This window comes from Pteropus vampyrus, unplaced genomic scaffold (assembly GCF_000151845.1).
Source record: "Pteropus vampyrus isolate Shadow unplaced genomic scaffold, Pvam_2.0 Scaffold68, whole genome shotgun sequence".
NCBI lineage: Eukaryota > Metazoa > Chordata > Mammalia > Chiroptera > Pteropodidae > Pteropus > Pteropus vampyrus.
The window spans coordinates 8,689,633-8,696,526 of record NW_011888849.1 but is presented as its reverse complement, the minus strand read 5'-3'; the positions used below and the strand labels follow the sequence as shown (position 1 = coordinate 8,696,526).

Here is a 6,894-nt window from a genome sequence, read left to right as displayed (position 1 = left end):
CGAGTTGAGTGCGAGTGGGGTCTCAAGGAGTCACATGGGTAGAGTGGGTGGATCTCGCAGACCAGTGCAGATTCACATTTGGTTTTGTAGGAGGAGGGCTCAACACAGGCAAGATGACGCTCAGCTGCAGGCTGCACAGAAGGAGAGCTCAATAAAAGGACAATGGTGGCTGCCCCTCTAGCCCTCTCCCTGAAGCCACACAACTCAGTCTTTCCCTTTATGTTTCTGGCACCTCCTGAGCTGCTATTCCTCCATTGGAGCCCAGAGCAAGTGAATCTGTGTGAAAGTGCTTTAAGGGTATTTCTGGGTTTCTAGCTGCCTACTGTCTCACCTGGATGACAGAATCTCCACTGATTTTCACATCCAGATTTTGTGGGCACTCCTCTTTCCAGCCCTGGAACTCTGGACTGGGGAGCCCTGGTGTGATGTTAGTGCCCCTCACTCCTCCGGTGTTAGGGGTGAGAGGCTTCCACAGCCAAGATATTCCTCCCAGTGCTCAACCACTACATGTGTGTGTGGGACCAGCCTGTTCTGTGTCTTTGCCCCTCCTACCAGCCTTGATGTGGTCCTTTTATATCCCCAGTTATAGTAGTTCTATTCAGCTAGTTTTCAGATGATTCTCCAGGTTGACTGTTTCATAATTTAGTTGCAATTTTAATGTGGTCATGAGAGGAGGCATGTACAACATTTACTTGCACCACTATCTTGATTGCATCTCTGTATCTTATTTATCTCAATATTCTTTTAGTCATAAAATGGAAGAAATGGTGTTTCTCATAAGCTGAGACTTTAATTATAAATTATAAACTACTCTTTTAAGTTTAACAGAATAAGTTACTGTTCAGTGAACACTTAACCTTTTTGAGTTACTTTTATTTGAACAGGTTTTTGCGAAAACAGACAGATGCTAATTAATGTAATTAATCAGGTTATATGATTAATTATTTTAGCATCTTATTTTAGCATCTAAAGATTACTCTTTGAATGAGATTTTACTTTGAGTACTAACTTCATTTGGACATAAACTAATATATGAATTATCTTAGGCAACACATCTAATTATAAAATCCATCCTTTTATCATATTAAACTATTCTTGGATCCATGTCTTCAGTTAATTTTTTGGAAAGAAATTTGTAATATTCACTTTGAATTTCAAAGAATCTTATGCGATTTGACTACTTCCACTCACACCATCCACTCTTTTTAGCACACTGCTGAAAAATAACCTTTTCGAATACTATTTCAATCGTATCACTCTCCTATTCAAAAAAAAGTATGGTTTTTCTTTATTGTCAAGGATAATGTCATCCATCTCCATCAGCTGAATTTCCAGATCTTTCATATTCTGACCTTTTGTCAATGTATTCTTTTTTTTTAATTAAGTTTATTGGGGTAACATTGGTTAATACAATTATATAATTTTCAGGTGTACATTATAATTTGACATCTGTATATTCTATTGTTTACCACCCAAAGTCCAGTTTCCTTCAGCTACCATATATTTGATCCCCTTTACCTACTTCATCCTCCCCTGAACCCCTATATTTGTCAACGTATTCTTAACTTCAAATTCTCTCTGATAATGCTTCACTCTGTTCAGAATAACTTCTTCATGTCTCACAAATATTTCTAATTCTTGGGCTTTGTCACATTGTTTATTTTACTTAGAATGGGATCCTCCCTACCTTGTAAGTCTCCAGGTTTTATTCATCTTTTAAACTTTAACTTAAGACCTGTTTTAATTTTCTATTTCTAAAGTCATCCACAACTATTCACATTAATTAACCTTATATTTCTTCAAAATATAAACTCCTACAGCATCTGGATAATTTCAATTAAATGACATAATTTACAAAAGATTATTTTATCTTAAACATTATTTGGAGAGTCTTAGTTTTTTGTTTTGTTTTGTTTTGTTTTTTACAAAGCTGTCTTATATGGTTTTCTCTCAATGCATTTCATTATAGCCAGCTGAGGCAATCCAGTCCCACTGGTGCTATGATCATATCTTCTATGGTTTGATTAGATAGCGCATAATTGATAATATTTTCTCTTTTGATTTTCCTCACACTCTCTCATATCTATTTTCCTGAAAAAAATCAAAAGTTTATTTAAACCTCAAAACATAATCACAAGAAAAAATGTAATTTAGCTGTTTTTCTCATTCGTTTATTTGAGCAGTTCTTTCATACTAGTAGTATTTTTCTTATTTAGTTTAATTGGTTTACACACACAAACACACACATATACACACACGTCCATTGATAAAATGTATTTATATGTGTGTATGTATGTGTATATGTGTATGCTGCAACTAGCTGCCTATAAAATAAAATTAAATGAAATAGATTTTACTCTTCAAAGTTGAAAGATATTTTCTATACTATTTCTCCTTTTTATATAAGACATTCAGTTAATGTGGAAAGATCTATTTTTTTAATCATTAAGGCTTTAATAGATTATTGATGTCAAAATATTTTATATTTTATTAAAATCTAGAAGATAGATATAAAGTCGTTATCACAGATTTATTAAAAGAATCTCCAATGGCAATACTACCCTGAGCAAGCCCAATCTCATCTGATCTCAGAAGCTAAGTAGAGTTGAGCCTGGTTCATACTTGGATGAGAGACCACCTTGGAAGACGAGGTGCTGTAGGCGTAAAAAATAAAAAATAAGGGATTGCAATCTGTGAAGTCAACCAAGGGTTGCCTCGTCTTAAAAAAAAAATAGAAGTCTCCAAAATTAAAGTCCTGTTTAGTCACTCTCCTTATTCACTGAGAAAACTGAGACCTAGAGTAGTAGTATGAATAGCCTATGTTACACATTAAATTGGTCATAAAGTTAGGAATAAAACCCAAGTCCTTGGTTCAGTCATCCCTTGACTGCTTATTACTAGACACCCTATTACGCTAAACTACAAGCACTTTTATGTAACTGATTTAAAGATAAATATTAGGGTTTATACTTATGGTATTATATCATAATATTATAATCACAATCAGTACTTTTATAAATGCATTGTCCATCTTTTACGTTCTTTGTAAACATGTTCTATTAGTGTGTCAAGAATTCTAATGCCTATATCTAAATGCTGAGCAAGGGTTATAACAAGATTTATAATTCCTTGTTTGTCAGCAAGACATAGGACACTACAAGTATTTTTCTCTCTCTGGGTAATTGAAAATTCAATTTTGGACAATTATATCATTAAGTAATTAATCTTATGGGTTTAAAGAACAAATTGCACAGTCTAATTGTTGCTGATTATTCTTAAACAGTTTTTGGAAGACAAATATTTTCTGGCAGTGGTGTCTTTAATAACACAGGCATTCTATCCCCCAAAATATTTATTTTAGCATAATAAAAATTAAACAAGTGTAAGTCAAGGCAGACATAATGTTTTCTTGGCCTTGAAGAATTAATCTTAAATAATATAGAGGTTATATTTCCCCTTGTATTTAATAATCTCTTCAGAGGTGGGGCAATTTTTTTTAATCAATGTTAATTTGTTTCTTTTATCACCTTAAATGTATGTTGCTAATGTGATATGTGACTTATTTGAGATAATTTGTTGGTACTTTTTGGAAAACTGTTTACTTGCATTTATTTATTTTGACAAGTAGATAGTTTACAATCTCTAAGAAAGAAAAGAGGGAGGAAGGGAAGAAGAGAGAGAGTGGAGAGAGAGAAAGGGAAAGACACACTGAGAAATAGAGAAGAAATTTAAATTTTGAGTTAGTTTAAGCTTATAAGGTATTGTTTATATGGCTTCAAATTTATTTTGTTTTGAAAATGTGCTTACTCCAATGCATTTTATAATTCTTAATAGATTAAAAGTACTACACAATTTTATTGTATTATGTAGGGTGTGCTTTATTAAAGTGATATTTTCTATTTTTTACTCAGTTGAGACTAATTATAATCTAATTATTTCCTTTAGCTTCAGAAGGGAAGGATTTAGTTCATATTTTGCCTATGTTTTCTAGAAAATTTGTCTTTTTTCATATTTCACTAGTCTATGTTGTTTAAATTAATTATGTTTTATTTTTCATTGTTTCATTTTGTTCATTTAGCGAGATTATTTAATTAGGCTCAAATATTAATAACAGAAGTATATGCAGTTTTAAAAACATTATAATAAAATGAATTATCTTAATTTATTTTCATACCATATTTATTTTAATGATGTAATTCTATAGTCATTCATTAAAACATTTACTTTGAGTTAAAATTCTACAACCATACTAATTTTAAAAATTTTTATGATATCTGAAATTTTCATAATGAGATTTTACCAATAGGATATACAAAGTCCTAAAGGAGATGTTTCAATATAAAATATTTTGTTAAAGTTGGGATCTTAAATTAAGTTTGAAAGACCCATTCCTTTGCTCTTAATCAGTGTTAAATAATGGTAGGGCAGCCTTTTGAGATTCACATTTTGAGATAAACTGTGGTCCACATGTTAAATCTGGCCTGCCACTGCCTATTTGTGTGTGTGTGTGTGTGTGTGTGTGTGTGTGTGTGTGTGTGTGTATGGCCCATGAAATTTTACTATCTGTAAAGAAAACATTTTGTTGCAACATGGCCATGCTCATGCATCATGTATTGTTGATTTTCTGCAATAGCAGAGTTGATTAGTTACAGCAGAAACCGTATGGCCCACAAAGCTGGAAATATTTACAATATAGCTCTTTTCACAAAAACTTTGCTCAACTTTTTTGTTATCATTCTACTTGAGATGTTAAAGAGATATCAAATAGCTATAATGACTATCAAAATATATATAATGAATAACAGAATTTCATTATATTATGTAGAGTATACTTTACATAATATTTTCTATATTTATTTATATTATTGCTTTATTTATTAAAGCAGTATTTCTATATTTATTTATTTTAGAGTCTATATGTATATTCTGAACTGTATTTTTTCAAATTTCAAATTATAGACACATGAGAATATATGCACAAACTCACATATATATACATATACATACATATGTATATATATAGGTGTGTATACATATATGTATGTATATGTATGTATGCATACATGTATAAGCATGTGTCTTTGTGTATATATAATATATATACAAAATCAATTAGAAATTTAGAAAAATATAGTTCAGGTTAATTAAAAGTTTGAACCCAGGGAAATTACCAGTATTCAACTATTTTTGACCTATAAAAATGGCAATCGAATTACGGTCTATAAATAAAATGTGTGTTAAATAAAATCTGATGTCACTGTATTATAGTGATATTTATATTATGACCTAAGAGTAATGATAAATATGTACTTCATATCAATTATAAACATTGTTGTCTCTTGATGGTGTTTTGAATTTATTTGATAAATGGTTTTTATTATCACTTATTTTCCTGAATTGCTACTAACTAAATTATAAGAAGTTCTGTATAACAAGCTTAAAGTAAAAAAAAAGCAGAATTGGAAGGAGATGGAACTGAAAAACAAGGTTGGGGCCAGGTCCTGAAAAGCTTCATCAGTTACAAAGAGCTTTCAGCAATAAGGGACCAGCGATTAGTTTAAGCAACAAAGTTACATTCAAATTTGCTGTTTTATGGCCTTATTCTTACAGTTTGCTAGGGAAATTTTAGCAGAGGTGAACCAAAAATAAAGATGTAAGATAAAAAATCATGAACTCAATGATAATGGACAAAGAGGGTACAGAAGAAGGATATTTAGGTAAACAACTTCACGGGAAAGAATGACCGACAAATTATAGAGGGTAAAGGGGCAAAAAATGTAGACACTCTATGAATTGTTTAGATTAATGCTGAGATCCTGACTTAGAATATAATAATGAGTCCTGCTGAGAGAATATGTTAGAGATGAACACTTTGTGGAAGAAGATTTGTAGTCTGGAGAATTCAATGATTTCAGTATCTGTGAGATATTTAGTTGTAGCAACCTAGCATGGAATACCTTTGGATCTTGAAAAGTCCATGATAAAAATTTGTGAATTGTAAGTAAACCTAAACTAAAATTGCTTGAGGTTTTTTGTTTGTTTGTTTGTTTCGTTTTTGTTTAATCTTATAGTATATAATATGGGTAGTAGATATCAAGGAAAATATCATCTCTCAAAACAGAAGCTATATTTGTGCATATACAATTTTCAGGAAGAAAAGTTGTGGCTTTTATCAGATTCTCTCATGGAGATCCTTACACTAATAAAAGTTAATGACCACTGTCCCAAGGTAAGCCTGGAAAGGTAAGGAGACAAACCAAAGAAAGAATCCAACAGAATAGCACACTAGAGGAGCAGCATTGTCACAAAAAGAAAAGTGCATTGAATTTAAAATTTCAAATCTTAGTTTCATAAATCAGTAAAAGTATAAATCAGATTATGTTAAATTAAGAAGTTCATTGAAAGTGAGCAAACAGAGATAGTAGCTATGAAATACTTTTCGAGATGCTTGACTAAAAGGGATGCAGAAATAGAGCAATAGCTAAGAGATGCTGAAGGGCTCAATTTAAAGTTTAGGGATAGGAGAGTATGTTTATACGCTAGTACTATATACCAGATTTCATAATAAATCTAACATTTGTTTGAGCCATTTAATAATCACATTTAAAATTTTAAATAATTAACCAGTAAGGCCAGACTGAAGGGTTCTGAGAATTTCTTTCCCTGTTATTCAGAACTTCTTTCCCCAAAGTAATTGGTTGTTGGAACTGGTAAATGAATTATTAGGGTCTGTAAAAAATCCCCACAGAGAGAATTGTAGTGGGGCTTTATTCACAATCTAATAAACCCACCAAAATCCACAAATAAGATTTCAGCCTCAGAGATCCTTGATGGGAGCAACTGAGTGCTAGGGATCTTGAAATAAATCTGGGTCAAAGTTTGAGGTCAGTATCA

General features: G+C 31.6%; 1 protein-coding gene across 1 annotated transcript in view; it reads left to right on the top strand.

Annotated features, from left to right (window-relative positions):
* The window catches only part of PCDH15 (protocadherin related 15), a 562,288-nt gene that overhangs the window by 125,110 nt on the left and 430,284 nt on the right, over nt 1–6,894 (top strand). The window lies entirely within an intron of this gene.